A 26,069-nucleotide genomic window follows, 5' to 3' on the forward strand; every position below is an offset into this window, starting at 1 on the left:
AAGGGGAGGTCATCCCCGATTCCCTTTGGTGGTCATCTGGTCATTTAGGGCACATTTTTGTGGCTTGGTCGTAAGAAAAAAAGGACCAGGTAAAGTGGTCCAAGTGTTCGTCAGGGACGCCCTTCTTTTTTCCATTATGGGTCGAGGACGCCCATGTGTTAGGCACGCCCCAGTCCTGCCTTCGCTACGCCTCCGACACGCCCCTGTGAACTTTGGTCATCCACATGACGGAAAGCAATTGAGGATGCCCAAAATCAGCTTTCAATTATGCCGATTTGGGCGACCCTGTGAGGAGGATGCCCATCTTGCGATTTGTGTCGAAAGATGGGCGTCCTTCTCTTTCTAAAATAAGCCTGAAAGGATACTACCTAGTGTGTTATAATAATCATAATTTGATTTGAGATGGAAGAATAGTCAGTGCTGCTCATTTAGAAGGGGTTGCATTTTTGGTTCTATACAGAATTTTCTTTGCTGTCTTCTGTATGATTTGGTGACATTTAATATTGGAGAGTGTGAGCATGGATTTCTTGACAGAGCACAAATTCTGGGGGCTGAACATAATGACTTCAAGAGTATTAATTGTTCCTTTGAGTGGGATCTGCATACCATCAATTGGGAGTGTGAAAGACGGAGATTTTTACCTATGAAAGCAGATGGCTTCTGACTTGTAGGTGGAGTGTTAATTTGGGCAGAAGTAGCAAGTAAGCAACAGTCTCAAAGTAGTAATCTTTGTTTGACAAACAGAAGTCTCTTGAGGGTCCATGGAGCAAACCAGTTGGGTATCTTCTGCATGCAGACATAATTTAAATAAAAATAGAACAGAAAGAGGTTGAACAGAGTTGGGCCAAGGATAGATCCTTGGGGAAAATTGCAAGTTGGAGGATAAGAATCTGTGAAGATTGAATCCCAGGTTACCTGAAAGGTGTAATCGGTCAGATAAAGGAATGGAATCATCTTAGCACTGACTCATAGATGCCAGCCCTGATTAATCTAGCTATGAGAATAGAGTGGCCACTAAATTGAAAGTTACACTCTTGTCAAGGAGAACAAGGAGGATATGCCTCCATCTATTGAAGTGAGTATGATTGTATCTCCAAGGACAAGCAGGCCATTAGTATTCTCACATCTGGGTAACATCATCCGATGGAGCCTGGTGCAGATGCTGCCTAGCATATACAGCAAGCTGAAAATTCTAACAGCATCCCACCATGTATGTGTGGGTGCCTTCCCTCCTGACATTCAAGCGCAGGTTCCTCAGTCTGTTTTTTTCCATGGAGCTGAAAAGTTGTCTCTTCATGGTCTCTCTTCAGCGCATATTAACAGATTTTTTTTTCTGGGTGGGTGTTTCCTTCATTACTCTCATTTTCTTCATGGTTTTTATTCTCAGTACCTTTCCCTTCATTTTGTTATATTTCCATCTTCTCAAGTTATCTTTCTTTTTCGCGCGGCTTCAAAAGGTGCACCCAATGTAATCATGTGATTTCTGCCATAGACATACAATTGATGCATCGGGTACCTTGGGCCTGACCACCAGCCTGATTCTTGTTCTCTATGTTTACAAATGCAGCTGAGGACACAGAGGGCATGTCAAGTCCAACAGAAGAAAAATTTTGGCTCCATGAAGGACGGTCCATCGACACTGGCACCTGAAACATGAACCTCGATGGCTGCCCAGACTTCATCTACCACTGGGAATGCACCAATATCGGGGAGGTCTCCACCTCCCTCGACATCGGGTGCTGATAGTAGGCCTCGGAACCAGTCAGCATCAGACCTGACCCTGAGGATCTGTACAGGTTTGACATTGTTCTCATCGGCACCGAGGTCCAACAAAGCTAAACTCCGAGGGAAGTCAAAGAAGCACAAGCATTTGTCCCCTTCAAAGTACGGTGCCAGAAGCGCCGGGTCATCAGCATCACTGGTACCTGAGAAGCACTGAGAGGATTACTCCTCCTTGGTTGAGGTGTCAGTGCACCAGTCTTTGAGCAACCAGGTTCTTGCTTCTGGTTCAACACCAGCTCTTTCTCAGGCTGTCTCTAAACCAGCTCCCCAGCCTTTGCCAATGCCTGCTCTTGATGAGTGGTACTGGACTATGCTTAGAGAGGAGCTGGCACAGATTTTTCAGCTGCATGCCGCTCAGGCATTGAGGGTGCTTGTGCCAGCTATGTTTAAGCCTCAATGCCTTTCTGAGGTCCCTAGTCTGCCTGTGGAGCGGTCTTCGATGCTGATGCCTCGATGGGTGTCAACATTAACATCAACCCGTGCGGTACCACTCTCTATATCAAGGAAGATTCCGCGGAGCCAGAGATTAGGGCTCTACCTTGGTGCCCTTCAAGGACATTGTTCCACTGAGCTGGGGCAGACACAGACTCACTCTGCCCATCTGAAGTATGGCGAGGAGTCGGATAGCTCATTGGAGTCAGATGAAGATCCACATTACATCTTGGAGGAGGAGGCATGTGGAGTCCCTTCTGACCCCTCCTCTCCTCAAGAAAGGTATAAATCACTAGCTGAGAGTCTCTCATTCATGGGTTTTGTGAATGAAATGGCTTCAGTCATCCCATTTAAGTTGGACATGAAGGAAGAGCCTAGGGCAGAGATGTTATCTGTCCTGGACTATGAATCTCCACCTAAGGAATGGGTCACAGTTCCTTTACAACCCATCCTTAAAGATGTACTGACAAAGAATCGGGTATCTTCCCTCTCAGTGCATATTGTACCGAAGAAGGTGAATACTTAATATCATATGCAGAAGGCTCCCGGATTCAAGAGGATGCAATCTCACCACTCTCTGGTGGCCAAATCTGCTCTCAAACAAGCCAAAAGTTGCTGGACTCATGCCTCAGCTCCCCCAGGTAGAGAGGCTCAGACTCTGGATTGGTTTGGAAGAAAGATTTATCAGGCCTCGATGCTCATTAACCACATCCAGTCCTACTAGCTGTACATGAGCATATATTTGAAGTCTTTGGTGCACAGTATGCTCAGTCTTGTGGACTCACTCCTTCAGGAGCAGGCTGCAGAGCTTTGCCATTTGGCCAGCAAGCAGCCAGAATGCAGGAGATATCTGGCTAGGGATGCTTATGACATCTTTGATATTTCATCCAGATTCTGCACTATGGGTATGGGGATGTGCAGACCCTTATGGCTCTGTAGCTCTGACCTGGAATCAGCAATTCCATATCATCAAGCTGATCAATCCATAGACTGGTGGGTTGTGTCCATCTACCAGCAGGTGGAGATAGAGAGCAATCCTTTTGCCTCCCTATATGTGGTCATGTGCTGCCGGAAACTCCTCAGTATGTTCTCTATCTCAGCAGGTGGTGGTCACACACAGCAGCAGCTCTGGCTAGGCCTCCAAGCCTAATTTTTAGGTTTTGTTGAGTGCCTGGGGTTGAGGGCTCTTCTTGAGCAAGTGCAAACCTGGTGGCGCCAGGTCCCTCCTTTTCTCCCCCCTCCCACTGGCTCCGTTAAAAAAAAAAAAAAATTTTGAACGTCCTTAAAGGCGTTTATTTCGACGTTTATTTAAACGTTTATTGCAGCTACTCACTGGGACACCAGGTCGTTACAGCTCGGAGCGGAAAGCAGGTAATTTTTACCTTTTTATAGCGGGCAGGGGGTTCCCCGATTGATCTCCACGTGGCATATGGCGTCGGAGGGCGAGGGCGCAAAGAGTCGCTCCCCGGATCGCTTAGGCGCTTCTAGAGGGGATGCGGGGGTCTTAAAGTCTGATTCGCCCTTGTTGGGTGACAGGTTTCGTGACCGATAAGTGTCCCCGGTCCTTCCTCCGGCGTGGCGGTTTTTCCCGCCATAAACGCCCATCCCCCGCTGCTCGCCTCCGCCATCTTGGCCGGCCACGCGGCTCGGACGGCTTCTTCGTGGGCCGCCCTTGAGGGAGACATTAATGCCATGGACGCCCTTAATTTGGGCGACGGCACCAAAGCGGCTAAAGTTAAGCGCCGTTTTTCCCACGCGGCTCCTTCGCGGAATGTCGCGCCGGACACCATTTTGGATGCGCAGCATGTCTCTCCCCCGCTCTTGCGAGCGCCGGTTGAGGGTGCGTCTAGGGCTGTAGCCCAGGCTGCGGAAGTGCACAGTCTGGGGGGTTTCTCCCCCGAGTTTGTTTTGCTGCTGCATCAGGCCTTCCTTATGCAAAACGCTGCCCCTGCTCCCTCGTTTGGTAAAGAGGTTGAGGTCCCCGGAGGTAAACGCCCTCGGGTTGATTCCCAGGCCTTGGAGGACCTTGTCTCCTCCGATGTAGATGAGGGCAGCGTATCTGAGTTCTCCCAACGGTCCTTTGCGGATTCCTTGGAGGAGACGGATCCCCGCTCGGTTGGAGCAGATGACCCCTCTGCAGCGCGGCGTTTTAGCTCAGAGGATTTGCCCAACCTGTTAGTGCAGGCCATGGGCATTTTGAAGATTTCCTCTCCGGAGGACGTCTCTCCCTCAGCCCCTGTTGGCTCTGCCATTATGCTGGGGACGAAACGCCCGCCTAGAACCTTCCACGTGCATGATGCCATGCACACCTTAATTTCGGCTCAATGGGATGTCCCGGAAGCGAGCCTCAAAGTGGCTAGGGCTATGTCCCGCCTCTATCCTTTGCCTGAAAGTGAACGTGAGGCCTATCTGTGGCCTACCGTGGATTCTTTAATCACTGCGGTGACTAAGAAAACGGCTTTGCCGGTGGAAGGTGGCACGGCCCTAAAGGACGCCCAAGACAGAAGATTGGAGGCGGCCTTAAGGTCGTCCTTTGAGGCGACTGCTTTAAGTTTGCAGGCCTCGGTTTGCGGTTCCTATGTGACCAGGGCGTGCCTGACTATGGTGCAGCAGGCTTCCCCCTCGGATCATTCCTTGAGGGCTGATTGGCCGGCCTTGGAATCGGGCTTAGCCTATTTGGCAGACTTGCTGTATGATGTCTTGAGAGCCTCAGCTAAAGGCATGGCTCAGACAGTCTCTGCGCGGCGGTGGCTTTGGCTGAAACATTGGTCTGCTGACCACGCCTCTAAATCCCGCCTGGCTAGATTGCCTTTTAAAGGCAAGCTGCTCTTTGGGGTCGAGCTGGACAAAATCGTGACCGATCTCGGCACGTCTAAGGGCAAGAAGTTACCAGAGGTCAGGGCTCGGGCTAGTACTCGTTCCGGTACCTCCAGAGGACGGTTTCAGGAAGCCCGTCGGTACCGCCCGGGCAGGTCGGGCTCCTCTGCCCCCTCTTCCTTCAAGAGGACTTTCTCCCCCAAGCAGCATTCCTTTCGCAGAGACCGCCGTCCCGGAGGTGCTCCCTCCGGTCCTCCCCCAGGGTCTCGTACCCAATGACGGGGCCTTGGTCCACGCCCCAGTGCAGATTGGAGGACGGCTGTCCTCGTTTCTGGGCGAGTGGACCACAATAACTTCAGACGCTTGGGTGCTGGAAGTCATCAGAGACGGCTACAAGCTAGAGTTCTGCCGACCCTTAAGAGACGGGTTTGTACTCTCTCCCTGCAAGTCTCCGGTCAAAGCTGTGGCAGTGCAGCAGACCTTGGACAACCTGATCCGCCTGGGTGCGGTCGTTCCGGTGCCAGAAAATCAGATTGGCAAGGGACGTTACTCCATTTACTTTGTGGTACCAAAGAAAGGAGGTTCTGTCCGGCCTATCCTCGACCTCAAAGGGGTCAATCGGGCCTTGAAAGTGCGGCACTTTCGCATGGAGACTCTCCGCTCTGTTATAGCGGCAGTGAAGGCAGGAGAGTTCTTGGCTTCCTTGGACATCAAGGAAGCGTACCTGCATATTCCCATCTGGCCTCCTCATCAACGCTTCCTGCGTTTTGCAGTCCTGGGACGACACTTCCAGTTCAGAGCCCTCCCTTTCGGGTTGGCTACTGCTCCGCGGACCTTTTCCAAAGTAATGGTGGTCATCGCGGCCTTCCTGCGAAAGGAAGGAGTACAAGTCCATCCTTATCTGGACGACTGGTTGATCCGAGCCCCCTCTTATGCAGAGTGCGGCAAAGCTGTGAACCGGGTGGTTGCTCTTTTGAGCTCCCTGGGGTGGATCATCAACTGGGAGAAGAGCCAGCTGCGCCCATTCAGTCCCTGGAGTATCTGGGAGTTCGATTCGACACCCAAGTGGGCAGAGTGTTCCTGCCAGACAATCGGATTGTCAAACTTCAGGCTCAGGTGGACCAGTTCCGAGTAGCCTCTCCTCTTCGGGCTTGGGACTATGTGCAGCTGTTGGGCTCTATGACGGCCACGATGGAAGTAGTGCCCTGGGCCAGGGCTCATATGAGACCACTACAACACTCTCTGTTGCAGCGCTGGACTCCGATGTCGGAGGATTATGCTGTGCGCCTTCCCTTGGACCCAGCAGTGCGCAAGGCGCTGAGCTGGTGGCTGCAGACAGACAAGTTGTCTGCAGGAATGCCTCTGGTGACCCCAGAGTGGATTGTCATCACGACAGACGCCTCTTTGACGGGCTGGGGAGCCCACTGCTTGGGAAGGACAGCGCAGGGGCTCTGGTCTCCTGCAGAGGCAAAGTGGTCTATCAACCTCCTGGAACTCAGAGCCATTCGGTTGGCGCTTTTGGAGTTCATCCCGGTACTGGCGTTGAAGCCAGTACGGGTCCTGTCGGACAATGCCACTGCTGTGGCCTATGTCAACCGCCAGGGAGGTACCAAGAGCGCCCCTGTAGCCAAGGAGGCCATGAATCTATGCCAGTGGGCGGAAGCGAACCTGGAACAGCTGTCAGCGGCCCACATTGCCGGAGTCATGAATGTCAAGGCGGACTTTCTCAGTCGCCATACCTTGGAGCCCGGAGAGTGGCAGCTATCTGCTCAGGCGTTCTTGGACATCACGAAGCGCTGGGGCCAGCCGAGCCTAGATCTGATGGTGTCATCGGCCAATTGCCAAGTGCCGCGCTTTTTCAGCAGAGGACGGGACCCTCGATCCCTGGGAGTAGATGCTCTTCTCCAACAGTGGCCGACACAAGAGCTTCTCTATGTGTTCCCGCCCTGGCCCATGTTGGGCAGGGTGCTAGACCGGGTGGCAAAGCATCCGGGCCGGATAATCCTGGTGGGTCCGGACTGGCCCAGACGTCCCTGGTATGCGGACTTGATCAGGCTCTCAGTCGACGATCCTCGGCGACTGCCTGTGGAGCAGGGCCTGTTACATCAGGGTCCGTTGGTGATGGAGGATCCCTCCCCCTTTGGTCTTACGGCCTGGCTATTGAGCGGCAGCGTCTGAGAAAGAAGGGCTTCTCAGACAAGGTCATCGCCACTATGCTGAGAGCGAGGAAGCGCTCTACTTCTACTGCTTACGCCAGGGTTTGGCGTACCTTTGCAGCGTGGTGTGAAGCAGGCTCACTTTCTCCCTTCACTGCTCCAGTTTCTTCAGTGTTGGCGTTCCTGCAAGAAGGTCTGGAGAAAGGCCTGTCGCTCAGTTCCCTTAAAGTCCAGGTAGCGGCTCTGACTTGCTTCAGGGGCCGCCTGAAGGGTGTTTCCCTGGCTTCACAGCCAGATGTGGTGCGCTTTCTTAAGGGAGTTAATCACCTGCGCCCTCCTCTGCACTCTGTGGTGCCTGCATGGAATCTCAATCTGGTGCTAAGAGCATTGCAGAAGCCGCCTTTTGAACCCTTGTCGAGGGCATCTCTGAAAGACCTGACGTTGAAAGCAGTCTTTTTGGTGGCTATCACTTCAGCCAGAAGAGTTTCCGAGCTCCAGGCGCTCTCATGTCGAGAGCCTTTTCTGCAGTTCACTGAGGCAGGAGTGACTATTCGCACAGTGCCTTCCTTCCTGCCCAAGATTGTTTCTCGCTTCCATGTGAATCAGCAGCTCTGTCTCCCTTCCTTTCGTAGGGAGGACTACCCAGAGGAATACTCTGCTCTCAGATGTCTAGATGTGAGACGAGTCATCATCAGATACTTGGAAGTGACCAATGATTTCCGGAAATCGGATCATCTGTTTGTCCTGTTTGCAGGTCCTCGTAGGGGTCTGCAGGCTACTAAGCCTACAGTGGCAAGATGGGTCAAGGAAGCCATTGCAGCGGCTTATGTGGCCGCGGGGAAGGTGCCGCCTATCCAGCTGAAGGCTCACTCCACAAGAGCTCAGGCGGCCTCGATGGCAGAGGCCGGGTCCGTCTCCTTGGAAGAGATATGCAAGGCGGCAACTTGGGCTTCGGCCCATACATTCTCCAAGCATTACCGCTTGACTGTGGCTGCTCGGGCGGAGGCCCGGTTTGGAGCTTCAGTGTTGCGGTCAGGGATTTCTGTGTCCCGCCCTGGGTGAGTACTGCTTCGGTACATCCCACCAGTCTATTGATTGATCAGCTTGATGATATGGAAGGTAAAATTATGTATCATACCTGATAATTTTCTTTCCATTAATCATAGCTGATCAATCCATAGTCCCTCCCAGATATCTGTACTGTTTATATTCTGGTTGCATTTCAGATTCAAGTTTAGTCTTCAGTTCCTATTCAGGAAGACTTCGTGTTCAAGTTATTTTTTCACTTGGATTCTTCAAGAGTTGAGACGAGTTTGTGTTTCAGTGAGCTGCTGCATTCCTCTCCCCTCCGTTTTACGGGGCTGGATTGAGATTTAAATTCTGCCGGCACTCCCTCCCGCTTCGTGCGGCTGTAGGGCAGCTTTGTACCCCTCCCGCTTCGGCGGTGTTAGGGTCAGTCAGCTCCTCCCGCGGTTGCGGTTGCAGGATAAGCCAGATCCCCCCCGCATCGGCGGGTGTGGTGTCCCTCCCCCGCTCCGCGGGGATGAGCTGGACGGATTCCCCTCCCCCACTTGTGTGGGGATGAGCTGGGTTAATTCCCCTCCCCCGTTTCGGCGGTGGTGAGCTGGGCAGAGTGTCCCTTTGTGGGTGTAATTCTCTAAGTGCTGAGTCCTGCGGATGGAGCTTTGATATCGACATACTGAGGAGTTTCCGGCAGCACATGACCACATATAGGGAGGCAAAAGGATTGCTCTCTATCTCCACCTGCTGGTAGATGGACACAACCCACCAGTCTATGGATTGATCAGCTATGATTAATGGAAAGAAAATTATCAGGTATGATACATAATTTTACCTTCAGGAGAGGTTAGTAGATGTACCGTGCTGAGGAGATATTCTTTTTGGAGACAAGTTGGAGGAGGTTGCAGACCTCATTTATAAACATACTGACACTATTCATTCCCTCTATCGGTAGTCTCCAGCATCGTCCTCTACTAGAAGATTTTTGACTATGTCTAGGTGGCAAACCTATTAATCTGAAAGGCATAGGTTTCCATTGCCTTCCAGCTGTACCCAGCAGTGCCCTGACCATGTCAGTTCCATCCACAGAAGACCAAACCAGCTCCCCAGTCAAAGCAAAGCATGAACATTTAACTGGCTCCAGGAGATCACAGCTGCCATCCAAGTTACTGTCCCGGATGGCCTACTAGTAGGAGGGAGGCTGAGATTTTACCATCAAAGGTGGCCCCTTAAAATCAAATAGTTCAGTGTTTCCTAAGTCCAGTCCTGGAGTACCCCTTTCCAATCAGCTTTTCAGGATATCCACAATCAATATGCATAAACTTGATTTGCATACACTGCCTCCATTATATGCAGATCTCTTTCATGCATATTCATTGTGGATATCCTGAAAACCTAACTAGCAAGGGGTACTCCAGGACTGGACTTGGAAAACATTTAAATAGTCCACCTCAGTTGCACACTTCATTGGTGATAGACATCACCAAATTGCCCACTGAAGGCATCTTACATCAGCTCTCAGCAAAAGCAGGTACTTGTAGAAGAAATCTCCACCCTTCTATAGGCCAATGCAGTTGAAAATGTGCCACCTGGAGAAGACAGGAAGGGACTGTTCCAAGTACTTCCATGTATCCAAAAAGATGGGGGGATTTGGCCCCATCCTGGACCTAAGGGCTCTGAACAGATTTCTGGCCAATCTGTACTCGCACATTCAGTGGGAATGTACCCATGCATGAATGGTGGGACGCTGCTAGAATTTTCTAGTAGCCATATACGTTAGGCAGCGTCTGTACCGGGCTCCGTCAGATGTCATCACCTAGATGTGAGAATACTTGGCCTGCTGTCCTCAGAGAACGTCTGCTATGGTGAGTAACTTCGCTTTACTGTTTTAACAAGGGCCTGTTTGGTACTGTGTCCTGGCTAGTAATCCAGTTTTTTAGGGTGAAAAGATTTTTTTTTTTAAAGAAAATCAAGAAGCTATAAGGAATCAGATTTTCAGTATCATTCCCAATGAATGCTAGGTTAGAGATTGAAGGCAGCATATGTGATTCGAAGGATCATAGGTTGAATTTTTGAAAGGATGAATCCTAGCTCTTCCTCATCTGCCAGGAGACAGGCTGAACTTCAATCTTCTCCTCTTGTGGAGGATGGCTGCTTTTCATCTGTCTAACAGTAGTGCTAGACTATTTTCAGGACATTCCATAGGCTGCACCTCTCCAGTGGCTCAGAAGCTGTGTTGAGTCCCAGTCAACTCCCTTCCATGTTGATGACTTTTCCATGTTGCAGTGACAATAGGCCCCAGGTTAGATTAGTGCAAAAGTGCAAGCTCATACTTTCTATTTCATCCAGATGATTTTTCTTTCTTTTATCAGAGGAGTATATTACCTCTTCAGCCAACCTTGGGCCAGATGCACTAAACTTAACGAGCAATTAACGAGCCCTTAACGAGCAAGTAGTAGACCCCGGCATGCACTAAAGGCCATTTTCCGACGATGGTAGCAGCTAACGAAAATGGAATGCAGATAAGCAAATTATGTAGAATTTCCTGGAAGCCAATAAGTTGCAAGATCCGAGACAACATGGTTTTACCACAGGTAAATCGTGCCAAACGAATCTCATTGAATTCTTTGATTGGGTGACCGGAGAATTGAATCATGGACGTGCTATAGACGTAATGTACTTAGATTTCAGCAAAGCTTTTGACACGGTTCCCCACAGGAGGCTCTTAAATAAACTGGACGGGTTAAAGATAGGACCCGGAGTGGTGAACTGGATTAGGAACTGGTTGATGGACAGACGCCAGAGGGTGGTGGTTAATGGAGTTCGCTCGGATGAGGGAAAGGTGAGTAGTGGAGTGCCTCAGGGATCGGTGCTGGGGCCGATTCTGTTCAATATATTTGTGAGTGACATTGCTGAAGGGTTAGAAGGTAAAGTTTGCCTTTTTGCGGCCGATACAAAGATTTGTAACAGAGTGGACACCTGGGAGGGAGTGGAAAACATGAAAAAGGATCTGCGGAAGCTAGAAGAATGGTCTAAGGTTTGGCAATTAAAATTCAATGCGAAGAAATGCAAAGTGATGCACTTAGGGAGTAGAAATCCATGAGAGACGTATGTGTTAGGCAGTGAGAGTCTGATATGTACGGATGGGGAGAGGGATCTTGGGGTGATGGTATCTGAGGATCTGAAGGCGACGAAACAGTGTGACAAGGCGGTGGCCATAGCTAGAAGGTTGCTGGGCTGTATAGAGAGAGGTGTGACCAGCAGAAGAAAGGGGGTGTTGATGCCCCTCTACAAGTCGTTGGTGAGGCCCCACTTGGAGTATTGTGTTCAGTTTTGGAGGCCATATCTTGCTAAGGATGTAAAAAGAATTGAAGCGGTGCAAAGAAAAGCTACGTGAATGGTATGGGATTTGCGTTACAAGACGTATGAGGAGAGACTTGCTGACCTGAACATGTATACCCTGGAGGAAAGGAGAAACAGGGGTGATATGATACAGACGTTCAAATATTTGAAAGATATTAATCCCCAAACGAACCTTTTCCGGAGATGGGAAGGTGGTAGAACGAGAGGACATGAAATGAGATTGAAGGGGGGCAGACTCAAGAAAAATGTCAGGAAGTATTTTTTCACGGAGAGAGTGGTGGATGCTTGGAATGCCATCCCGCAGGAGGTGGTGGAGATGAAAACGGTAACTGAATTCAAACGTGTGGGATAAACATAAAGGAATCCTGTTCAGAAGGAATGGATCCTCAGAAGCTTAACCAAGATTGGGTGGTGGAACCGGTGGTGGGAGGAAGGGCTTGTGGTTGGGAGGCGGGGCTAGTGCTGGGCAGACTTCTACGGTCTGTGCCCTGAAAATTACAGATACAAATCAAGGTAAGGTATACACAAAAAGTAGCACATATGAGTTTATCTTGTTGGCCAGACTGGATGGACCGTGCAGGTCTTTTTCTGTCGTCATCTACTATGTTACCCCTCCCTGGACACAATGAAGGAGCTAGCTCTATATTGGAGGTGCTCAGCGCGCATTGACACCTGTGAGAGCAAGGGTAGACGTGGAGGGGCATAATCTCTATGGGTGTCAATGTCCGCGAACGGGTATATGAAGGGGCGGGACAGACTGTATTTTCAAAAAAAATGGGCGCCCATCTTTTTTTTCAATAATACGGTTTGTGCCCGGCAAATGCATCGGATATGTGCGGATTTGAGCTGGGTGGTTTCGTTTTTCAGCGATAATGGAAACCGAAGGCACCCAGCTCCAAAATGAACAAATCCAAGGCATTGAGTCGTGGGAGGGGCCAGGATTCGTAGTGCACTGGTCCCCCTCACATGCCAGGACACCAACCGGACACCCTAGGGGGCATTTGTAACAATTAGAGAAAAAAATTAAATACCTCCCAAGTCCATAGCTCCCATCCCTTGGGTGCTGAGCCCCTCAAATTCCCCCCAAAACCCACTGCCCACAACTCTACACCATTACCATAGCACTTATGGCTGAAGGGGGGCATCTACATGTGGGTACAGTGGGCTTTGGGGGCGGTTTGGAGGGCTCCAATTTACCACCACAAGTGTAACAGGTAGGGGGGGGATGGGCCTGGGTACACCTGCCTGAAGTCCACTGCACCCACTAACAACTGCTCCAGGGACCTGCATACTGCTGTGATGGAGCTGGGTATGGCATTTGAGGCTGGCATACATGCTGGAAAAAAAGTTGTTAAAGTTGTTTTTTTTATGCTGGAGGGGGTTAGTGACCACTGGGGGAGTCAGGGGTGATCATCCACGATTCCCTTCGGTAGTCATGTGGTAGGGCACTTTTTTGGGACTTGTTCGTGAAAAAAAAAGGGTCCAATAAAAATGACCCAAATTCACGCTAAAAACGCCTTTCTTTTTTCCATTATCGGCCGAAGGCGCCCATCTCTCCTCGGCCGATAAACACGCCCCAGTCCCACCTTCACTACGCCTCCGACACGCCCACATCAACTTTGCCCGTTTCTGCGACAGATTGCAGTTGAAGACGCCCAAAATCGGCTTTCGATTATACCGATTTGGGCGCCTTTGTGAGATGGGCGCCTATCTCCCGATTTGGGTCGAAATCTGGGCGCCCATCACTTTCGAAAATAAGGCTGTAAGTAATGTTGAGCTGTTTTCATACAGCAATTTATCTCAACAAAACCTAACTAAAAGTCCAAAATTCAAATAACCAGAGGCTGTGTATATAGCTTTAAGGAAAGATTATATTTTTCAGAAAAATGGTGATCTTCTAGTTGCTGTGGCAACCATTCCTTATGATTGAATAAAGCTAGTACAAAAGCACATCAAATATAGCATATTGTAATACAGATCAAACTGTGCATAGAAAACCTTCTCCTATCCCTGACTTCTACCATGGTCAGCTGCATTAATATGTTCTTTCAATCTACTTTCTATTTTTATCTTTTTTCATTTTTAATAAGGATTTGCACATTGAGAATAATTCTGAACACTATTTACAATGATAAATAGCAATTTACCCACATAAATTGACTGTCCCAAAATTACCCTCCCTCAATATGACTAAAACTACACATGGTATTCCAGTATTAGGTGCTTTTAATGGAAACATCTCTGCTCATATTCACCTTCTTAAAATTTGACATTGCAAATACCAATTGGACTGTGGTTTGCAGGAATATATGAAACTACTAAGAAGCTAATAAAATACATCACTTTTCAATGTTTATTTATTGATAATTCCTTTTGAGTTTTCTTTAGCATTGCTTACAGTGGCCCACTAGGGGCTCAGGCCCACCCAACAGTAGCACACGTTTAGTGGTAGCTGGTGGGGATCCCAAGTTCTGCCAGCTGAAGACTTCCCCCTGATGGTAACAAAAATGCTACTCTCCACGATACTGACACCTGCGCATGCTCAGTTTTCAGCGCATGCCTGCTGCAGACTGCCAAGGTGGAAAGAAGCATTTTCCTGTCAGCTTGAAACAGGTGGGAAATCAGGAGACGAAAGGCAAATTTTGGTTCCAAACAAGGCAACTTTATTGCTAGCAAGTGAACAGCACCGAGTAGCCTCGGGACACTGTGTGTCATAAATCATCTGACGCTTACATTTATACTTCCCTACTGGGCCTGCGCATTTGGCCCCTTACACGTCATACCTGTCATGCGCAGTAAACATTTGTAGTTCTTACAGTACAAAATTGTAGTCCCAGTACGTACACACGTCATAACACTGAAATGATACTGGCAAGAAAAACGAAACTTAGCAGCTTATTCTGTACACACACAATGCTCCTTTCTAGCACAGGAGATAAGGTGCGGCTCAGGAATGCAGGGGGGTGTCAGCACCCTCCAAGGTCGCCTATTCAGATGGCGTTGCTACGTGCAAGCTGGTCTTGTATAGGCCTTGCAAACTACTGTTACAAGCTACAGTGGGGGAAATAAGTATTTGATCCCTTGCTGATTTTGTAAGTTTGCCCACTGACAAAGACATGAGCAGCCCATAATTGAAGGGTAGGTTATTGGTAACAGTGAGAGATAGCACATCACAAATTAAATCCGGAAAATCACATTGTGGAAAGTATATGAATTTATTTGCATTCTGCAGAGGGAAATAAGTATTTGATCCCCCACCAACCAGTAAGAGATCTGGCCCCTACAGACCAGGTAGATGCTCCAAATCAACTCGTTACCTGCATGACAGACAGCTGTCGGCAATGGTCACCTGTATGAAAGACACCTGTCCACAGACTCAGTGAATCAGTCAGACTCTAACCTCTACAAAATGGCCAAGAGCAAGGAGCTGTCTAAGGATGTCAGGGACAAGATCATACACCTGCACAAGGCTGGAATGGGCTACAAAACCATCAGTAAGACGCTGGGCGAGAAGGAGACAACTGTTGGTGCCATAGTAAGAAAATGGAAGAAGTACAAAATGACTGTCAATCGACAAAGATCTGGGGCTCCACGCAAAATCTCACCTCGTGGGGTATCCTTGATCATGAGGAAGGTTAGAAATCAGCCTACAACTACAAGGGGGGAACTTGTCAATGATCTCAAGGCAGCTGGGACCACTGTCACCACGAAAACCATTGGTAACACATTACGACATAACGGATTGCAATCCTGCAGTGCCCGCAAGGTCCCCCTGCTCCAGAAGGCACATGTGACGGCCCGTCTGAAGTTTGCCAGTGAACACCTGGATGATGCCGAGAGTGATTGGGAGAAGGTGCTGTGGTCAGATGAGACAAAAATTGAGCTCTTTGGCATGAACTCAACTCGCCGTGTTTGGAGGAAGAGAAATGCTGCCTATGACCCAAAGAACACCGTCCCCACTGTCAAGCATGGAGGTGGAAATGTTATGTTTTGGGGGTGTTTCTCTGCTAAGGGCACAGGACTACTTCACCGCATCAATGGGAGAATGGATGGGGCCATGTACCGTACAATTCTGAGTGACAACCTCCTTCCCTCCGCCAGGGCCTTAAAAATGGGTCGTGGCTGGGTCTTCCAGCACGACAATGACCCAAAACATACAGCCAAGGCAACAAAGGAGTGGCTCAGGAAGAAGCACATTAGGGTCATGGAGTGGCCTAGCCAGTCACCAGACCTTAATCCCATTGAAAACTTATGGAGGGAGCTGAAGCTGCGAGTTGCCAAGCGACAGCCCAGAACTCTTAATGATTTAGAGATGATCTGCAAAGAGGAGTGGACCAAAATTCCTCCTGACATGTGTGCAAACCTCATCATCAACTACAGAAGACGTCTGACCGCTGTGCTTGCCAACAAGGGTTTTGCCACCAAGTATTAGGTCTTGTTTGCCAGAGGGATTAAATACTTATTTCCCTCTGCAGAATGCAAATAAATTCATATACTTTCCACAATGTGATTTTCCGGATTTAATTTGTGATGTGCTATCTCTCACTGTTACCAATAACCTACCCTTCAATTATGGGCTGCTCATGTCTTTGTCAGTGGGCAAACTTACAAAATCAGCAAGGGATCAAATACTTATTTCCCCCACTGTATATATCTAATAGCCCTGCATTCTGTCTGTACATTAGTAAACAGCAAACTTGTCTTGTTAGTAAACAGTAAAACTGGATAAGGCACAAATGTCCAGTGCAGTAATAAGGTGTGGCCAAACAGCCAAAAGCAGAGGTAGAGTGCATAAGTAAAAGTCCATCAGTAGGCACAAAACATGAGGTTGTCCTGTTGCTCAGTAGTATTCAGGTAGTACCGGCGTTCCACTCCTTCATTCCCCCCTTTTGATACTTGAACATCCATTCTGGTGGAGAGTATCACCTCCATGAACCCTGAAAAGGAAAGAAAGGACAAGGATAGTTAGAGAGGGAGGCAACAAGCGAGCCCTAAGCCCTTGCGCAGCCGTTGGTTGCTTCGCCGGGGTTGAGACGGAGGGCCCCTAGTGGAATCCCCCCCCCCTTTGTATCCGGTCTTATGCTGACACAAGGGTACTGGCCCATTAAGTGACTCAGGAGGTGAAAGGTGCACGTCAGCCACAAGGTGCTTCATCGTCAGCTTCATCAGACTGGGGAATGGGGGAGTACATCTGGAGAGCCATAAGTTGGGCAGCAGCACGGCGGTCAGCGATGCTTTCCATGGTGGAGCGGAGACACCTGAAAACTAAGGGGAGAGACAAGGGTATTATTAGGCAAGACAGCAAGAACAGGCCACCCATGACGAGGAGGCCTTGCAGGCTCCCGGAGGTTGGGAGCCAGCTGGTGAGGGAGGAAGTCCAATCCCACGCACTGTTCCAGGTCTGGACGGGGACGTGGGCTAGTTTGACCATCCGGTCAGTTATCTCCCTGATGACATGGCTCTGGTCATCAATCTGTAAGCAGCAATTACTGAGGTTAAACTTGCCACACACCCCGCCCTCCTGGGCTAAGAGGTAGTCAAGAGCCAAGCGATTTTGGTAGACGGCGGTAATGAGCTTAGTGTTCTGTCGAGCTAGGATATTGAGGGCCAGGGCAGAATCGTTAGTGAGGATTTCGAGTACGGCCTGTAGGCGAATAATGCGATTCAGCATGTAGATAGGGGTGCGGTACCCGTAGGTACCATCTTCAGCCCATGTGGCCGGTCCATAGTAGTGAATGATACGTTCAGGCGGCCACTCGTTGTCCTTCCAGTCTCCAATCTGGACTTTGGGCTTGATGATTGGGAAAGACCGTTTTCGTCGGGTAGGGTTATCAGGCCCCTTTTCCACGTATAGGGGGATTCCCAAGGTTTCGCCGACTTGTATGGGCAGAAGGAAAAAACTAGGTCGGACCGTGCCCAAGAGGCAGGTACCGTACCAGCGGGTCGGGAGTTGTTCATAGGCCCTGCGTCCGCAGATATAGTAGTAGCCCGCCGGGGCTACCCACTTGAGGGAGGCGTTCCCTCCGTATGTCCATGTCGTGTTCAAGGTGGGTTCTGTCCAGATAGGCTCCGGGGCGGGCAGGTTGTCCGTTTGCCACCAGGTCGTCCGGCTGCCATTATACTGAAGAACCCCCGTACAAGCAGAGTCTCCCACTGGTACAGAGTAACGCTTCGATGGCGCTCGACTAGCGCAGAGGGTACCTATGATATTTGTTCTCAGGGCCCATTCGTACGGCTTCGGCCGTTGGGGAAAGGTAATGTTAGTGGTGTTGAGTGCATCCCATGTGTGTTGTCGGATCTCTCTCGCTTCCCAGGGCCATTGTTCACCCATGTCGGTGCCTCCACAGACGAAACAGTTGGCAATTCCGAGGGAGAGGGCGATGTTTTCAGCCAAATTGAGGAACATATTTCGGGCTTCTGGGGAAATGGGGAATTTAGTCTCGGTCTGCTCAGCACGAGCAATTTCATCAAATACGTCTTGGTAGCCGACAACAGTAGTCTGGTAGTGCGTAGGAGGCTTCGTTTCGAGACTCTGATATATGGTAATATATGTCAACGGATCCATTCCTCCGCCGTCAATGCCGAGGCCCCACGTTCCTCTACAGGGCATGTCGTGTCCTCGGATGGGCCAGTCTAGGGACACATAGTTACCAGAACCTCGACGAAATTCGCCCAGGCCGGCGCATCCGGCATATCCTCCTCCCGTATAAGCACATACTCGGTCCCAGCCCGAGGCTCGAGTGTCGCCGGCGCATGGGAGCCACACCCACGGGGAGCAGCATCTCATGTCTGGACTGAAGGGGCAGACATACTTGTGGTCCTTAACGTATGCCTCTCGCCAACTCTGGCTACCACACTTGCGAGACCAAGGGTGCTTGTCCATGGCGGCACAGACGTCGAAGGTGAGGGTTGCTACAGTTTGGATGCCACCGACAAGGATACGAGTAGAATTAATGTAATACAGAATGCCATCTCCCTCGACTCCCGGAGGTCCGGCCACATACGCAGGGAGTCCTACGCTGAGGGTGACATTGTAGTATCTTGGTTTGGTAGGGCTGTGGCAGATAGTGAGATTTCCTTGGAGGCATCTGTGGAACTGTTGGAGGCCATTCGGAGTGATGAGGGCACAAGTCGGGAGAAACTGGCAATCGCCTTCCGGGGGCTGCGTCTGGTGAATGAGGGTAGTGACTAGGTGATATCCTCCCTCTATACGGTGGCGCACGAGGCGCAAACATTCAGTGCAATTCAGGCTCAGGGTGGCAGGATGATAGCTCGGAACTGCACACAGGAGAAGGAAGATGGTCAGCATTATATATGTGGTGGGAGGTATCCGAGCTTTTGCAGCAAGAAGATAATGAGGCCCACGATGAAGGCTGCGATAAAGAGAGAGCCAAAAACGCAGTGGGTCCAGAAACTGAGTTCCTGTTGCTGGGCAGGCATGAATCTGGTGGTTCACGTCTTTCTTAGAGTCAGCCGTAATGGAGCTTCAGGATGTTGGTGCGCAGTCCAACGCTTCAGGGTGCTGCTAGTGGGAGCAGCAGGCTTCAATCGGGTCCAATGTATCCACACTGGGCTTCCTGCAATTTTAACAGCGGTGGAGGTCGTTAGGAGAACAAGGGAGGGCCCCTTCCATTTTGGCTTTAGGCAGTCAGATTCATCCCACTCTTTTACCCAGACCTCGTCTCCCACCCTGAACCTGTGCGTAGGATTGGTGAGGACCAAGGGAGCTACTCTTTCAGTGTACTGCTGGATGTCTTGCACTACCTGGTGTAAGGCTCTCATCTGTTTCACTAAGGAACTCTCACCCTGTATCTGCAAGGAGTCGGGAAAGGAGGGTAGTGGTGGTGGCCTAGCATACATCATCTCGTAGGGAGTAAGGCCGGTAGCCTTGGGGGTACACCTAAGATGCAGCAAGGCCAGTGGAAGCAGGTCGGGCCACTTGGCTTTTGCTTCTTGGCATAGCTTGGCTAGCTGGTTCTTCAGGGATCGGTTAGCCCTCTCCACTACTCCACTGCTTTGGGGTCTCCAGGCACAATGCAACTTCCAATCGAGACCCAGCCTTGTACTGAGTTGTTGTGTTACTTCACTAGCGAAGGCGGGGCCGTTGTCAGAGTTTATTTGCTTGGGGAGGCCGTATCTGGGTAGGATTTGATGAAGCAGTAGGGAAGTAACTTCTTTAGCCATTTCCGTTCTAGTAGGCTGGGCTTCAATCCATCCGGTGTAGGTACACACGGCGACGAGGATAGCTTTGTAGCCGCGCGCCGGGGGCATGTGTGTGAAGTCAATCTGGCACACGTGGAAAGGGCTGGTGCCTCGGAGAACATGTCCTGGCATAGGGCCGGGCCCCGTTCGAGGGTTGTTCCGGGCACAAGTCGCGCATCGGCTGGAAGCGTTTTTGGTCCACAGGGATAGTTTGTTGATGTAGTAGGTCTTCTCAAGTAAGCGCCCCAGGGCGTCCCTTCCCAGGTGGGTGCGGTCGTGAGCCTCCTTGGCCACCGTCCAGGCCAAGGCTTCGGGTATCCATATGCGCCCATCCTGTAGTATCCACCAGCCATTGCGTGACTGTAGACCCTCTTGTTGGGCCCATTCCGTTTCTTGGGGGGTGTAAATAGGGGTCTCCGTAGGGAGCTGGACGACGAGTACGGGGTCAGGAGGGTGAGAGGAGTAGGGGAGCTGACTTGCCCTTTTTGCAGCGTCGTCTGCCCGCTGATTTCCCCGGGCGATAGGGTCCGTTCTTCCAGTGTGGGCCCTGCAGTGCATCACAGCCACCTTCTTCGGCTTCCATACCGACTCGAGTAATTGGCAGATCTCAGCGGCATTTGCAAGTCCTTTCCCTTCAGCTGTCAGAAATCCCCTCTCCTTGTACAAGGCTCCGTGCACCTGGAGGGTGAGGAAAGCGTATTTGGAGTCGGTGTAAATGTTGACAACTTTTCCTTCAGCCCACAGGAGGGCTCTGGTGAGGGCGATTAGCTCCGCTTTCTGGGCTGATGTTCCGGGTGTCAGAGCCATAGCCTCGATCACATGGTCCTCAGATACCACCGCATAGCCAGCTCTTCGAATTCCCTCTATCACCTGGCTGCTTCCATCGGTAAAAAGGGTGATGCCCCCTTGCCAGGGTTGATCCTTCAGGTCAGGTCTGCTCGAGTGCACAGTGGCCATTACCTCTTCACAGTCGTGGAGTGGTGGTTCAGGGGCCGGAAGGAGGGTGGCAGGATTGAGGTTGGTCGTGTCCAGGATCCGCACCTCCGGATTTTCGCACAGGAGGGCTTGGTATTTGACCAATCGGGAGTTGGTCATCCATCTGGGTCCGTGGCTCTCGAGTAGGCCGCGGATGGTGTGGGGTGTGGTCACAAAAAGTGTTTGGCCGAATGTGAGTTTATTGGCCTCGTGTATCAGGAGACAAGCAGCCGCAATGCTTCGTAGGCAGCCCGGCCATCCTCGTGCCACGTTGTCCATGCTCTTGGAGAGGTATGCTACAGGGCGTTGCCAGGTACCGACCAGTTGGGTGAGGACTCCAAGTGCCAATCCCTTCTTTTCGTCGATGAACAAGTGGAACGGCTTAGTCACATCTGGCAGTCCGAGCGCTGGTGGAGCCGCAAGGGCATCCTTAAGGTCCTGAAGGGCTTTCAGTTCGCTTTTCTCCCACTGGAGATCCTGGCCCTCGAGTTCAGGCCCCTTCAGCTTGGCATACAAACTGTGGGTCAGGATAGCAAAATTGATGATCCAAATGCGGCAATATCCAGCGGCTCCGAGGAGTGCCCGTAATTCCTTCTTGTTTGCAGGAGTGGGTTGGTTGCGAATAGCTTGGGTTCGGGGGATACCGAGCCTTCGGGTTCCTTCTCGGAGGCGAAACCCCAGATACTCGACTTCGATCTCGCATATCTGCGCCTTCTTGCGACTGGCCCGGTACCCCTGGGCTTCCAGGGTCTTCAAGAGGTAGAGTGTAGCTTCAGCACATTCGGTGTACGTTTCACGGGCCACCAACAGGTCATCCACGTATTGGACGACCGGCCCATACTCGTCCTGATACGTCTTCAGGTCCTGGGCGAGTTGGTCGCCGAAGAGGGTAGGCGAGTTCTTGAACCCCTGGGGAAGACGGGTCCATGTATATTGCTGCTTGGTTCCCGTCTGCAAGTCTTCCCACGTGAAGGCAAACAACTTTTGGCTGTCAACAGCAAGAGGGATGGAGAAGAAGGCGTCCTTCAAATCAATGACACTGTACCACTTGGTCTGAGATGGCACTTGGGCTAGGATGGAGTATGGATTTGGTACGAGGGCAACTATGTCGGCTACCTGGTTGTTGACTTTCCTCAGGTCCTGGACGGGTCTGTACTCGGATGTTCCTGGTTTCTTAACGGGCAACAATGGGGTGTTCCATGCGGATCTGATTGGTTTAAGGACTCCCTGTTGAAGGAGTTTCTGTAGATGTGTATGCATACTATGCCGGGCTGCATAGGGGATGTGGTATTGTCCTTGGTTGACAACTTGAGCATTTGGTTTGAGCTCAATCCAGATGGGGATAGCGTTAACGGCCAGCCCGCCGGGGTTCAATTCTGCCCATACATCAGGCACTTCATCCATTATGGCTCGCCTCTGCTGGGCGAAAGGGGTGTTCTGGTCGTAACGGCAGTCGCCGGGTCCTACAGTTGGGGGAACGTGTAGTCTCCATTCTTCTCTTACTGGACAGATAAGTGTCACTGGCCGATCTTCAAAGCGAGCTTCCACTTCACCCGTAGTCTTGAACTTCAAGGTGGCCTGGAGCTTACAGAGTAGGTCTCGACCAATCAAGGGGACCGGGCATCCAGGGATGTGTATGAACTGATGGGACACCATCGTCCCTCCGATCTGGACTTGGCGCTCTTTGAGGAGGGGGGCCGCAAGGGATTTCCCGGAGGCTCCCACAATTGGTATAGTTTCTTTCGTGGCTGGGGCTATGGCAGTGGTGATAACAGATCGCTGGGCCCCCGTGTCTAGTAAGGCCTTCATAGATTCTGTCCCCACCCGAATTTCCACCAGAGGGTCAGTGGGGACTCTGCCCTCCCGGTTTCTTCATGCTGTGCTGTCTCGGGTAGCGTCCACAGCCATCTGCCATTCCCTCCGGTCATCCCGTCCTCTCTCTCTTCGGCCCCTTCCACGGCCTCGCCTAGGGGCCCCCGTGCGGTCGCCGGTCTCCTCCTCTCTCTGCCGGTCCCATGATTCCTCTTCTCTCGGGTTGTCCCGTATCTCCTCTGGACAATCAGCCCACCAGTGTCCTTCTTGTCGGCAATTTGCACACTGGTTACGCCCTATGGGGGACCGCGTTCCTCTTGTTCTCCTGCCCCTCCCCTTTGGTCTAGACCTCATTCGTTCTTCCAGCACCGTGGCCAACACATCTGCCTTCTCCCGCATCCGTCTGGTCGATTCCTTCCGGGCCTCCACCTTCTCCTCCTGGTCGCGATATCCGAATACGCGATCAGCTATAGCTTTCAGTTGGCTTAGGCTCATCCCTTCGAACCCCTCCGTTCTCTGTAGCTTTCTTCGTATATCCGGTGCTGACTGGCTAACAAAACTCATAACCACGGTTGGGAGGTTCTTAGGGTCTTCGGGATTTATCGGGCTGTGCCTTCTGAATGCTTCCATAAGTCGTTCAAGGAAGTCCCCTGGACTCTCGTCCTTTTGTTGGACTACACTGTGGATTTTTCCCATGTTGGTAACCTTCTGCTTCCCCTTCTTTAAGGCGGCCAGGTACGCCTGCTGGTATCGGCGGATAAAAGTTTGGCCTTCGGCGGTTCGGTAGTCCCACGTAGGGGCAGCGATGGGCGCCTCCATTTCTATTAGGTTCTGTAAATTGGCATGGGCCGGATTCGCATCCCGGATGGCTTGCTCCATATTTTGTTGTAAAAGGCGGCGTTCTTCAGAGGTCAGGATGTGGGCGCTCAACTGCCTAAGGTCTGCCCAAGTTGGATTATAGCTGTATATAATGCCTTCCACCAGCTCTATCAGCTGCTCGGGTTTCTGGTCGTAGGACGGCCCATGGAATTTCCAGTTATACAAATCGGCACTTGAGAAGGGAACGTGGCTATAAACTGTTGATTCGATGGGCTGGCCCCCCCCTTCCGCCGGGTTAGGGGTATAGGTGGTGGACTGTCGAACTGGGAATAAGTGGGAGGTTCCCCCTTTTCGGTTGGACGGAAGGGCCTGGGCCTGTTGCGGACTCGATTGGGGGAACCGAGTAATGTTCTTCACAACCCGTTTACTCTTCCGTGTGGTTGCGAGGCCAGGTGACTCAGGTGAGGCTGGGCGGGACGTCTCCCCGGCATCCGACTCTGACCCGGAAGTCTCGGCGTCAGCGGGGCCTTCTGCTAGGCCCGTAAGGTCAGGGTACATAGGAGCATAGGGCGGCGGCGCAATGTCGTCTTCGTATGCCTCCGCCGTAGCAAGTATCGGGGCTTTTGGAGGCTTCTTCTCGGCCGAACCCTGAACTTTCCCTGCGGTTTTCTTTGGGGGTTTTTTTCTAGAAAGTGTGTTGGTGGTACTGGGCGTAGTTCCTGCCTTGACTCTGGTAGCAGGGGGCGTGGTCTCAGTGGCTTCAGTGCTAGGGGCGGTAGGCCGTATGGGGGCGGTCCCTGCGGCCTTCGGGACGGCAGCGGTTGCCGAGCTTTGGAGAGCGAAGGCATGGGTCGGCAGGGTTCTAAGTTTGGTTTTCCGGCCTTTTCTCTGCTTTACCAACATAAGGGCGGCCTTTTCTACCTTCCGTTGGGCCCAAGCCGGCGGATCCCGGACTACATCCAACCACGCTTCTATGTATGGAATGTCCTCGGGACAGCCTGGGTTTCCCTCAATTATAACAATATTCATGACCGCCGCCACTTTTTCATACTCGAATGACCCTTCCGGGGGCCATCCAGCAATTCCTAGCCCTGGCCACATAAATTGACATCTCTGTATCATCCCGGCCCTGCTACATTTATCTAGGTCGAACACTTCGCTAAAGTGTTCCGTCATTAAATCTAACGGTGAGGACCCACCCCCGCCCATCCTAACCTGAGTGCCAAAGGACAGGTGACGGACAAAAGGGGGAAAGGGGAGGTGGAGGAGTAAGGGGTCTCGTTCCACCAGACACAGAAGGGTCAACACTCGGCCTGACCAGGACGCGGTCGCCCGGCCTGGAACTGCAAGCCCATTCACACACTTTCATACGCCACAAGAAACCCTCCCGTTCGCCGCTTGGTTTCGTCGTCGGAGCCTAGTGAGTTTCGGGACCTAGTCGGATACCAATAGTCCGTATTAGTCACTGGCTAAAAGAGGGTGATCACGCCTCTTCTTCGGTCCTTACTGGGCCGGTCACTACGTAGAGTATACTCGCCTGTCCGCCGGGGTCGCAGGCTGCGCCGTCGTACGCTTCTCTCTGAAATGGAAAAAGGTGCCTTGTCGGAACCACACAGCCCCCTCTACAGTCAGGCGGAGTGGATCGGCCCTCCTCCGGGAGATGGACGCTGAAATCAGCGGTGGCCACTCACCACCTTCTCAGGTGGGGGTCGATGACCCGATCCGACCGCAGTGGGGGAGGGGAAGAATATAATCCGATTCCCCTTTCTACTTCTGTCCCATCTGGGTCGCCAATGAAACAGGTGGGAAATCAGGAGACGAAAGGCAAATTTTGGTTCCAAACAAGGCAACTTTATTGCTAGCAAGTGAACAGCACCGAGTAGCCTCGGGACACTGTGTGTCATAAATCATCTGACGCTTACATTTATACTTCCCTACTGGGCCTGCGCATTTGGCCCCTTACACGTCATACCTGTCATGCGCAGTAAACATTTGTAGTTCTTACAGTACAAAATTGTAGTCCCAGTACGTACACACGTCATAACACTGAAATGATACTGGCAAGAAAAACGAAACTTAGCAGCTTATTCTGTACACACACAATGCTCCTTTCTAGCACAGGAGATAAGGTGCGGCTCAGGAATGCAGGGGGGTGTCAGCACCCTCCAAGGTCGCCTATTCAGATGGCGTTGCTACGTGCAAGCTGGTCTTGTATAGGCCTTGCAAACTACTGTTACAAGCTATATATCTAATAGCCCTGCATTCTGTCTGTACATTAGTAAACAGCAAACTTGTCTTGTTAGTAAACAGTAAAACTGGATAAGGCACAAATGTCCAGTGCAGTAATAAGGTGTGGCCAAACAGCCAAAAGCAGAGGTAGAGTGCATAAGTAAAAGTCCATCAGTAGGCACAAAACATGAGGTTGTCCTGTTGCTCAGTAGTATTCAGGTAGTACCGGCGTTCCACTCCTTCAAGCTGAGATATTTTTTTGGGTGGTGGTCTTGGGGGAGGGGGAGAACATTTGGTGCCCACCCACTTCTTGCCTAGGCCCATCCAAAATCTGTTGTCTGGCTACACCCCTGATTGCTTACAATAGTGTCTTGAAGGTTCACGTTAATTTTTGAAAAGCTTGTAGCCATATTTCTGAAGAAGGATCAGGAGCCTATCTTTCACCACCATAGACAATATTCA

The 26,069-nt window shown here is 51.1% G+C and overlaps 1 protein-coding gene across 1 annotated transcript in view; it reads left to right on the top strand.

The window, feature by feature from the left end:
* Positions 1-26,069, top strand: part of LOC115464288 — a 122,180-nt gene that overhangs the window by 15,253 nt on the left and 80,858 nt on the right. The gene's annotated exons all lie outside the window — the stretch shown is intronic.

This window comes from Microcaecilia unicolor, chromosome 3 (assembly GCF_901765095.1).
Source record: "Microcaecilia unicolor chromosome 3, aMicUni1.1, whole genome shotgun sequence".
Lineage (NCBI taxonomy): Eukaryota > Metazoa > Chordata > Amphibia > Gymnophiona > Siphonopidae > Microcaecilia > Microcaecilia unicolor.